This window comes from Neolamprologus brichardi, chromosome 7, assembly GCF_056152115.1.
Source record: "Neolamprologus brichardi isolate AB-2024 chromosome 7, ASM5615211v1, whole genome shotgun sequence".
Classification (NCBI taxonomy): domain Eukaryota; kingdom Metazoa; phylum Chordata; class Actinopteri; order Cichliformes; family Cichlidae; genus Neolamprologus; species Neolamprologus brichardi.
This window is the reverse complement of record NC_142110.1, coordinates 5364052-5376209: the sequence shown is the minus strand read 5'-3', so window position 1 is coordinate 5376209 and position 12158 is coordinate 5364052. Positions and strand designations below refer to the sequence as shown.

General features: G+C 38.6%; 1 long non-coding RNA gene across 1 annotated transcript; it reads left to right on the top strand.

Annotated features, from left to right (window-relative positions):
* Positions 1-5948: 5948 nt before the first annotated feature.
* LOC148101905 (uncharacterized) lies at positions 5949-9536 on the top strand. The gene is made up of 4 exons (XR_015719338.1): positions 5949-6238; positions 7273-7321; positions 8441-8502; positions 8901-9536. It is a non-coding gene; the product is annotated as an uncharacterized LOC148101905 (long non-coding RNA).
* Positions 9537-12158: the final 2622 nt, after the last annotated feature.

Genomic DNA, 12158 nt, shown 5'->3' with positions numbered 1-12158 from the left:
TGGCACATTCTCATTGGCCTTTATAAATGCACTTATATTTTCGAAATTTGGCAGGTAAAAAAGGCAAACACGTTTCAAGTTATTAGGGTAAAATTAGAAGTAAGAGAACTGCAAAATGCAATAATGTGCTTTAGTATATTGTATGAATAAATTAATATACCGTTTTCTTAATTAAGTTGTTTGTGTCATTAAAATTTAAATAAGTAAGGTGAAGCTTTGTGTTGTATTTCAGCAGCAGTTGGATACACTGTAGTCATTTTTAGACCATAATTTAAGCTTTGACCTCAGGGCTTTACGTAAAGGTTAGACCAGAGAAAAGTCAACTGTGGAAAATTAAGTCACTTTATCAGCTCAATCCAATCTCCACAGCTCCTCACAAATTAGATTTCATTTGGAAAAAAAAGGGAAAAAGAAACACATGCACAGACAGAAGAGAAAAAGAACAACGCATTGTTTTCCTGTTTTGCCTGCTCCGTTTCTTACCTCAGCAAAAGCCACATCAAGTGAATTTGTACCGCTTTTGCCTGACGACTTTAGGGGTTAACATGATTGTGAGTGATGTACAGTGCCCAGAGGCAAGAAGAGGTAAAATGATTATTTGTGGACCTTTTGCCACTTGCTCTCACAGCAGCAACCATACAAGGCTGCAGAGGAGGCAGGTGGGGCCCCAGTGTGACTCTTACTTAAACCCGAACACACAGGCTCAAAATGCTAAAGAGCACTGATGTTGCCCTGGGCGCAGAAAATGCAGGTTGCTTCCTTAATTGAAGGAGAGCTAGTCTAAAGAAGTAAAGAAACCTGAAACAGACAGTACGATAGATACTACCATTCCCTTTTTGTGAGCCTACAATTCTGCATGGAAACAGTAAATTGGTGCATCTTTTTTTTTTTTTTAAAGCTAGTTATGTATTTTTTTTCTCTGTATCACGACCTTTTTAGAAAGGCATGACACAAAAGACTTGGCAATAGACATAAGGTTGACATTTATCCAGAGATAGGAATAATTTTATGCTATTTTTTCCATCCATGGCTTTCATGTGGTTTAATTCTTTCTTCAGGCAAATTACACTTACAAGGGGCCAAAAGTAGTTGAACAGATGACTGTAAAGCTGTTTCATGTACACATATAAATTATTTATTCATTAGTAATTTAAAAATTAAGCAGGTAAAAGTTCAGGAAATGATTGCAAGGATTGTATTCTGAAACCTTTGCCTTGAATCCTCAAAAGACCCATCAAAGCAAGTGAAATAGGCAATATTTATACTGTATGTGAAAAAAAATCCAACAGAGCGATAGCTGGGACATTAGAAGTGTTGAAATTAACAGTCTGGTACATCCTGTGAAAAGCAGAAAACACTGGTGAGCTAGGCTACACAAAATGATATGGATTTAGCACAAAAAAGCAGTGGTGTATGGTCACATGATCACTCCCATGGTAGTGAAAACTACCTTACATTAATTCAAGTAAAGAATACTTTCAAGAGGATGGTGTGTTCAAGTACTGACTTCACTAAAGTAAATACAGAGGCCTCAGCAGAAGAGGCAAACCAATGATCAGTGATCCCTCTCGAGAACAGAAATCAATTAAGCGTTTTCAATAATAAAAAATAAATAAATAAAAAATCAGGCTAACTCTGAAAGAGAATATATTGGATAGCAGAAACTGAGTTCAATCTTTACTGGAATGAGAGGAAGGATCAAATTTAGAGAAAGGACGTGAAACACATTTCTTTGGTTATCTGAGTGGGATTCAGACTTTAGAAATCCATTGTCTGCAAAAATTCAAAGTATTTAAAACACATTTTAACATATGATGGTTTGTTCAATTATATTTGAAGTGCTAATAGACATATGTGTATAAGAATTGTTATTCCTAAATCTTCAATATATTTTTGTTCAGCCTGTTTAACTAATGCAGAAATTCTGCATTTCATCTACATCTCAGTTGTTTAATTTGAAATCTGTTCTGGTGACATTTAAAGCCAAACTCATTAAGAGCATCACCTTCTACATAATTCCAGATGTAACTGTAAATTATAAGAGCTGCAAAAAAGATTACTTGATGTGATATTGATTAAAAGTTGTATTAAAAAAAGTGAAGAAAGAAATGTGTTAAAATTGCAAGCAAACAAAAAACATTTGGAGTACATGTCAGTGTAAAAAAAAGGAATTTGGTAGCTCAGAGAATGAAGTATCGTGGTGCTCGAAATAGAGAAGAGTGTTCCGGAGAAGAATTGTATTCCAAAATACTAGAGATAAAACCCGAGTTTATTTAAGTACAACCAAATTCAGCGTGTCTGGGGAAGGACAGCAGAGCTACAGGCTGAATCAGGATGAAGATAAACTGATATCCATGCCTTTCCTCCCTCCAAATGTCTGCTTCCTGTGTCAGCACAATTTATCAAGACCATAGCCCACTGGACATCACATAGAGAGAAAGCGCTCTTGATTTCCCCTGCTATTTATGTAACAGAAAGCCTGGCTCTGACATATAGTATGCATTATTTCTAGCCATTAATTTTGAAGTGATATGGTGTAGTCTAGCCATTTCTGTGCCGATCGCAGTAGCTTCCCCTCGATCTTATTGTTTTCTACAGTTTTCCCTTCCCCGATAACTCTTAGTCCCCTCTTTTGTCTCTCTTTCTAACAGGACATTGCAATTGTTACTGCTCATCCAGTCAACTTACATACAGCCACTAATCAAGTCCCTGTGCACATATGCACTAACTTCACTCTCCACTATTTACCAGATCTTTCAGTTAGCATAAGTGACACTAATGCTAAGGGCGAATCTAACCAGGTCAAGCTGACTCAGCCAGCTGAGTAATCCTTGTTTCACTACATCTCTGATCTAATTCATGCTTTGCCCACTAATTGCGAGCCTCACCGAGCTCATAACTACTCTGTGTCCACCTGCCAGCTGTCCAGTTCTTAGATCCATTCCTTACTAACTAGTAGCTATTTGCCAACCTGCCATGTTCACTGCTTAGCTCACATTAAACCTGCCCTCATCGTCCTCCCAGCCACAACTTTAATGAAGCTTCTCTTCCTCCATCTTGCCATCCCCTTGCACCTTCTCCTCTTCCACCACCCATTTCTCCAGCCAGACCATCGTTTGTTCCTGATCTTGAACCTATCACTCTGGATTTTGTCTCTTGTCTCTTGTATTTCTGTGTAAGAAGACATTTAATCAGAGGCTTCTAACATTTTTTCAAAGCCAAATACAAAATTCATTATACTTTGGGATCATTAAGGGGAATAGCTCTGACCTGAGTAGCCTCTGTCTTTTTTGTCTTTTAAGGAGTTAGCTTGTTATTTCAAGTGTCTGTACATCTACATCATACAAGGTCCCACAAATCCTACTTCTGCTCTTTTTCATGAGTTACAATAAAACTTAAACTTTGTCATGCTTTTTAGTCCCCAAACACTTTTAGTGATTTATGGTCATGTCAGCAACAAAAGCCTAACTATTCAAACTTTTCAAACTATTTTCATGCAGTCTAAACATATTCTAAACAACAGGTCAGATTTTCATCAAATCATGTGTCCAAAAGTTAGATAAAAGCAGCAATTTGTCAAGATTTGATGCTTTCATAAATCAAGCAATTTGCTCAGTCATCAAAATAGTTCCATGATAATTTCATTTTTAATTGAAAAATCAATTGATTAATTGAGCTAATTTTTCAAATTGAAATTCTCATGATACCATGATGAAATCTACGTAACCAAAACACATGAAAGGAAACAAGGAAACCAGGCTTAAAGGAAGAACCAGGAATAAGTGGTAGACTGGTAAACAACAAAAAACATAAAAGTAAAAACACAAAAGATGAGGAAAAAGCAAGGTGAAGCAAGTGGCCTGCAATGAGAAAGGAGAACCCTCAGAGGTAGCAGATTTGGACTCAGGACAAGCTACAAGGGAGGCAGAGGGCCTGGAGCTAGAGCTGTCAATTTAAGGAAAGGTGTGAAGGATAATTATTAAAGAACAAGAAAAAGAAAACTGCTGCACACAGAAAATCCAACATGGCTATCTGATATTTCCCAAATGTGTACTACAAAATTTTCATCTTATTTCACATCATGTGTTCTTACTGTAAAGTTCCATGCAGACATAAATGAGAATGAGGAAAAGAAATACAATTTCATTACAAAGGCTGGAATGTAATGGGTCATTTATCTGGATGTAAAAGATGAATGAGAAAAAGAAGATGACTGCACAATTGCAATAGTCCCTGTCCTGGTCAAAGCCAAGAAGAGGACTTCTTTCTGTCATTGGGTCAGTCTATGATCCATCAAGCATTTTGGCACCCGTGGTTTTGCCAGCAAAAAGTATCCATCAGAAATTGTGCAGATTGAAGATTGGGTGGTAAGATGGCCTGGCTGAGAATTTGAAGCAGTGGTCTGACTAGTCTTTCTGCATTGGAACACGTCTACTGTAGTTGCAAGATGTCTCAAGCCTGAAAGTTTTGGAAATTGTCTCTTTACAAAATTGCATCACTTTGCAGACACAAGTGAGGATGTATATGGATCAGTCAGCTGCCTTCTCCTGTGTAACTCAAGCAACGAGACACAATGTACATTCATGATGGGCAAGTCCAGAGTGACGCCTCCCAGGCCTCTTTCCATACCCTGTCAGGAACTGACTGCTGCTGGTGTCCCGAGGAGAGAGCTACAAGTTAACCTTGCACAATCAATATTTTGGACGGACAGTATGGTGGTACTCAAGTATTTCCAGAATGAGGCCACGCATTTCCGTACATTTGCGGCAAACAGAGTTTCAGCTATCCTGAAAAGCTCTGGCATGCATGTGTAGAGACAAATTAGTACAGAAAAGAATCAGGCTGACTGTAGGTGAAAGAGTAGGTGAATTTATGAGAAACATGACCTGGGTCATGATTTTCTTTGCACTCCAGTAGAATTTTGGCCTAACATTCTGCTGAGCTGTACAGAAATGGCTCAGTGACATGAAGGCAGCCATTGTTGACTGAACTTTCAAGATCTGTTCCACCAACATGGGATAATGTGGACATTGAACCCTTCCACTGTTTCACATCATGGTGGAGCTCCACTGTAAGAGAGCAGATTGTTGATGAAGAATGCCTTCATACAGTCTTACACGAGGCAGAGTGGATCATCAACAACCGACTAATCAGAGAGGTGTCCAGTGATTTAGAAGCTCTAATACCTCAACATCTCCTGCTGTTGAAAACAAAACCATCATTGCCTCCACACTGTAAAATGTAATATTGTGTTTAATTAAAAATATTAAATAGGCTGAACTCAGTTTTTATCAATTTGTTATCAGAACTCTACGGAGTCCCGCAGGGGACATGGGAGAAAAAAAAATTAAGACGGACTTTTGCGAGATCTCGCAAAACTTTTGCGAGATCTCGCAAAACAAACTCGGGATCTCGCAAAAGTTTTGCGAGATCTCGCAAAACAAACTCGGGATCTCGCAAAACTTTTGCGAGATCTCGCAAAAGTTGGTCGAGACCTCCCGTTAGCTTCGAGCTAATGGGAGGTCGAGACCTACTACAGCCGGGAGGAACACCGCTTTCCCGGCACATCGTGCCTCGACCGCCCGGTCGGCTTCGAGCCAGCGTCCGAAGAATGCGGCTAAAACGTTTGCGAGATCTCGCAAAACTTTTGCGAGATCCCGAGTTTGTTTTGCGAGATCTCGCAAAAGTTTTGCGAGATCCCGAGTTTGTTTTGCGAGATCTCGCAAAAGTTTTGCGAGATCCTGAGTTAGTTTTGCGAGATCCCGAGTTTGTTTTGCGAGATCTCGCAAAACTTTTGCGAGATCCCGAGTTAGTTTTGCGAGATCCCGAGTTTGTTTTGCGAGATCTCGCAAAACTTTTGCGAGATCTCGCAAAAGTCCGTCTTAATTTTTTTTTCTCCCATGTCCCCTGCGGGGCTCCGTACCTGCGGGGCTCCGTAGAACTCGATTTAAATAAGTTACCAGTACTTTTTATGCAAAAATGCTGATAAACTCAGTTTATTTGAGTTGTCTTAACTTAGAGATACTAAGTAAGTTGGAAGTTTTGCTTCTCAGTGCGGAAGGATGAAAGATGTTTTTTGAAAATGCCCCGTCACTACCGTCCTCCTCCCTCTTGGATCAGTCCGCATGTTCATGGTGCCAGCGTTTGTTATGGAATATGTTGAGCAAACCTGGAAATGCGTCAGCTCAGGATATTATTGTTTTCATTGCTGTGAATCTTTACCTGATACACTGACTTGGTGAGTAAATGTTTACTCTTATTCAAACTGATTTTGTGGCTTCTCTTAGTTTAGCACCAGGTTTATCATCTTGCTAGCTAGTTAGTGTTAGTCTAGCATTGCTTCTGCCGCTGGGCTCATGTTACTTAAAAATTAACACCACAACCTTAAAAACCTTACATAAAACTATGTCTGTGAAATTTTCTGTTGATTGTTTGAAATAAAAAGTGAGATAAGAGCCCAGACAAAATTCTTCACGAGGTAAAGCCGTTAGGGGTGGGGTGTGGGGGGTATTTTCAATCCATAGCCATAACTAACTAACTAACTAATTATATATATATATATATATATATATATATATATATATATATATATATATATATATATATCATGTTTAACCTGAGTAGCAAAAGAGTGCAGGGGGATTGAAAAGAATACGCCAGGAGTTAGCTGTGCTCCGGGACTCTATCGAGCCTTGACCTCCCGGTCAGCTATAGTGCTGGTGGATAACAGAGCTCTCCGAAAACATGGAAGCACTTTTGCAAATATGTGATATTTTGATAAATTAAGTAGATATTTGAGCATTACACAGCTACATTCTCGCCTGAAAATATCTTAAAAGGTTATTTTGTGACCCAGAAAGGGTAGTCTGGGGAAAAGGAGGATGGCATTTGTCAGCCGGTTGTCGGAGCCTGTGTAAGCACGGCAATGGAGGAGCGCGGCTAAAAAACTTATTACTTTTTCTGGGTCACAAAATAAACTCTTAAGATATTTTTAGGCGACAATGTAGCTGTGTAAAGTTCAAATATCTGCTCAATTTATCAAGACATCACATATTTGCAAAAATGCTCGAACGTTTTCAGAGACTTCCATTTTTTTCATGCTTTGTGGCAGCTTTTGAACATCTGTGGCATCTATTAATGTCAAATCTAGACTTTATTTAACAACATAAGCAAACTCTATGTTACAATAATTGCACAGCCATTAAGGATCAAATCAGTTTCTGAAAAATGTTCTGCTTTTTCTCCCTCTGCTTGCTTCTTACTGTCTTTGAGGCTCGGGACCAGCACTCCTGCTGTTGGACAGAAATACATCAACTCAGTGGTAAGTATTTTGGTTTTCCAATATATTAGCAACTGTCAGCAGTGTTGGGGAGTAATACATGTACCGCCGTTACATATTTAAAATACAAAATATGAACTGTATTCCGTTACAGTTACCGTTTAAAAAGGTGGTATTTAGAATACAGTTACTTTGTTGAAATAAATGGATTACACAGCGGTACTTCCCTGTTTCATATTGTCACAGGACAGGCCTGTTTGGGTTTTGTTTGACAGCTATGTTCTGTTGTTCCAGGTGGCAGCATTACGTTGCCATGGTTAGAGTGACGCTCTCTCTCTGCGTGTTTCCTGGGTGAGAGAGGCCTTTTTGTTGTTGTTGTGCTAAGCTAATAGGCAGAATGCTACAGGTATAGCTCTAAAGAATGTAGCGTCATAGGCAGTGTAGTCCGTGCTGCAGGGAGAATGGACTGCCATACCCGTTATGTGTCTGTGAGCGAGGGAGGGAGAAAAAGGAAAAGTACGAGCTGTCATCGAGCAAAAACGGGAGCTGGAAGCATGTAAATATAATAATAACCACTGCAGCCAAGAAGAGTGCCTGATGAGCCCAGTTGTAAGTAAGCTATTAAGACTCGACAGTACACCGTGTTCGTGTTCTCCTCCAAAAACAATAAGTTCTGTTGGAGCAGCCTTTCAACGCCTCTCTCTGTCTCTCGCAAGCAAAGTTGACCCAGACAACAAAGTAAAGCTATTTTTCGGCTACGAGCCCGACACAGAACCCACCGTATTAGCCAGAGGTCCCTTTACTACGGTTCGGAGCCGCGGACCTTCAGTAACAGTAATACATCACAGCAATAGTACATTCACGTAGTTGTAAACAGCATAATAATATATTAAGTAATCCAAAGTATTCAGAATACGTTACTCTCATTGAGTAACGTAACGGAATACGTTACAGAATACATTTTGGGGCATGTATTCTGTAATCTGTAATGGAATACATTTTAAAAGTAACCTTCCCAACACTGACTGTCAGTGACATTTATATTAATCAGGCTGAACTTTAATCATACTTTAGATCAGCCTGTTTTACTTATTGTTTTATTTGTGCTTTGGTTTGGGGAAGTTGTTTCTTTACTGATCATTTCCTATCTTCTGTTATTAGACTTGAGATATGACTGCACTATGCTGTTGTTGGTGACTCCAGTTAATTCTACAAGACATGATGTAAGTAAACAAACAACAACAGTTTGGTCTGCATTTCTTGAAAGATCACATCCCCCAAACTTAGTTTAGAGGGTCTACACTGTAAATAGTGAAGTCTGCAAGTTTTCTAACAACAAAATTTGTTTTGTGCCCAAATCATTTTGCACATCATTAGAATGAAGGTTATTGGCCATGTTTGCATAGCCCTTTTTAAAATGATGCTTTCATGACATTATTGTGTGTTGGGTGGTGGTCAGGACTATCCAGACTGACAAGTGGGACATTGAATGTCACCTCTCTGGTGGGGAGGGGGCCTGAGATTGTCTAAATTGGAGTCTGTTTTATACCAAATGCATAAAAAAATGTTTTAAGAAAGCAATTAAGTTCATGTTCCAAAAAATATGATTGTTTGCTTGCAGGACAGCAGGAGAGATGAGTCCTCCGTCACAGATGGTGTGGTCAGTGAAGATGGTCGCCTGCAGGTTCAAGCTCATTGCATCTCCAACCCACATCCACTGCCACTGTACTTAAGGGAAGTTAAAGACTTTCTTCTGCACCTACATTTGGATCACCTCGTTCCATGACAGTCATTCAGGCAGTGATGCCTGGACTGGAAACAAGCCATCCTTAAAATAATACAACATTCCAGCTCCTGTGTTGGAATGAAAAACAAATGTGTTGTTTAAATTAGAGACTGCACTTGTGACAGAACAACAAATATTTTATTTTGATTATATAAGTAATGTAAGTACAAAACAAACTTGTGGTAGGCCTAAACTTATTTTCAGGATAATTACATCTAAGACTTTGTTTCATTGTAAGATTATAACCGTGATAGCAATATCACAGTGTCCAGTATGTTGGCTGTTATACTTTGTTGTGTTTGAAAATAAAAGTTGGGCTGATTTTAACATCATTACAAAAAGTGTTGTTAATTATTTTTAATCATATTCAGGTTACCACAAATAGTTTTTTCATTTAGTTGAACTTGAAATGTTTGTCAGTAAGTAAACAATTAGTATTGTACAGTCAGAAATATCAAGTTATTCTTAATACTGCAGACTTGCAATGATGGCTGTTGTCCTAACAGTCATCATAAGTAAGCTTTACTTAGTTTTTTTGAGGCAACGAGTTTCCTCAATTTTTTTGCGTTCTGGGAACTAACAAGGCTGTACAGTGTACTCAAAATGAGTAAGTTGCCCTAACTTGGTCATCTTACGTAAACTTGATCCAATTTTCTTGAGTTCTGGGAGCAAATGAGCTTGTACAGAGTACTCAAATTAAATAAGTTATCCTAATTTAGTCATTTTTAGCTAAGCTTTACTCAATTTTTTTGAGGCAACGAGTTTCCTCAATTTTTTTGAGTTTTGGGAACTAATTCGATTTTACAGTGCAGGATTGTTTGACCAAGATAACCTCTACTCGTGATGTGGATTAAAACAGGTGCAATATGTCCAACTTATTCTGGAAGGCATGGACTAAAGTACCTACCGCAACTCCAGGAACATCAGTGGTGGGCCACAGCATCAAGAAACGTTGCAGAAGGAGATGTCATTCTTCTTGTGCACCAAGAAACTTGTGGATTATGGGAAAGATCACTGAAGCAGTTCCTGACAAGAAGGGTCTTGTTTGCAGGGTGTGGTTATGGTATGTTAACAGCTTTTTATGACAGTCTTATAATATGTTGCCAGGAATTATGAAACAGGCATAGCTCTTATTCTGTTAAAGGACGGTCCAGTGTATCCTATACTAAAGGAGGGTACAATGGATGGCACCCAATGCCTGACTCAGGAATAGTCTTCACTTTTGTCAGTTTGAACTCAGGAACAACGCAAATAGTGTTAAACACCAATTCTGGAACAGCAGAGTCACTGGTCAACCACAAATTTAAAACTGAATTAAAAGGAGGCCAAAAGGAACTGCAGTTGTCTCAGACATAGATTCGACACTGACCAACACAAGGACAGGGTCTTATTGTCATCAGTAGCCTATGGGTTCCTGACTGGAGGGACCATGAGTCAAATGAAAAGTTAGGGTTGTTCCAGTATGAAGGTAAAATTTATTGAAATGTAAACATTTCCGCCTTTTTTAAAACAATAATGGCATTGTTTCCATTTTCAATTCAAATTAATTAAAGTTGATTAAATCTGCATCTATACCAAAATTAAAGGGCAGCCTCAGGTTTGATATGACACAGTCATCAAACATTGGCTCTTGATTATTACGTTTGGTAGTCTTGGTATTTTAACGCTAAAGCAAAGAAAACGGAAACTCTAAATGACAAAATAATACATTTAAATTCATTAAATGATTACATGTGCAGTATGTACTTATCAAGCAGGGCACAAATGAGTAAATATCAGGGTATCAGAGTGTTTTGGAAACTGTTTGGAAAAACTTTGTAAATGATCTGACTTTGAGGTTTTGTTGATTGAGATATTCTTTCCTCTTTTTGGCTCACACCTGTTCACTGTGTACAGTAGCTCAACAGCAAAGAAAGTCCTTTTTGGCAGCATTTAGCTGGGCTGACTCATTATCACTGCTGAGTTGAATACCAGGTATCGAGGTACCTTTTGTTAGAAACACTGGACTTGAAGAGCCACTACCTCTGTGGATGTGTGTTGGATGTGTCCACAAATGACACCAGGATGATAATTGTTACAATTATGCATTGATTCAGCTGCAGCATTGTGGCTTTGTGAGTGTCAGCTGTATAATTGTGGGACTTCAGACGGGCTAATTGCAGCTAACACGACCAGCTGGGCTATTATTCATCATCCTCCACATTTCTTTTCTCTCTCTCTGCTGAACAATGCTGGTCACCTGTGTGGGGGTCAATGGACTCATCTAGTTGATGAAGAAGAGAAACAAAATAAATGCCCTATTAATTGTAATATTGTTGGGTAAACAACCTCAAAATGAGGCCATCAGCTTGTAGTGCCTCCTTTGTAGCCAGCAAGACCCTTATGAACTTGCATTTAAAAATGTGCACTTATTTGATTTATATGATGTGTATTCAAATCCAATATGGCTGGTATATGGTATATGAGTCCATCCAGAAAACAAATGGGTGTTTTAATGTTTCCAAACCTTAAAAATTACAAAAGTGCAACAAGAACTTTGCAACTGACTGAAGCAACAGTAAGTGCCTCTCAGGGTTACATTGTTTTTCTTTTTAAATTTGTTTCTCATCTTCTACGTGTACGGTATGCAGAGTAAGACTGATACCATCAGTAGCGCCTGCCCCACAGTTTGAGAATTAGTATTAAGAAAAGCTGCTTTCAGCTGTGCCCAAGGGGCAACCACAGCAGGTAGCTCTGCATATTTGATTTGGAAGATTTTTTAAACATGATGCCCTTCCTTATGCGGCCTCCAAGGGATCTGTATCTCCTCACAGGCAAGAACTAGAGATCTTTCACTTATTAGATAAATCAATAGCAGTGAAACACTAAGTCTATCATGTTTTATACAATATTTCACTAAAATCACATTTCTTCAAAAAAAGAACCTCTTGCCCTCCTTGCTTTCAAATATCGCAGGTGGTCTTTGCAGTTTGAAAGTAGTGTGACGGAACTGAAACTTAAAATAATGAAAAATTAATAAATCACAAATACATTTTGTGACTTGCAGTTCCTCAAAAAGTTGTTTATAAGGAAGTTGTCCTGTGAAGTTCTTGT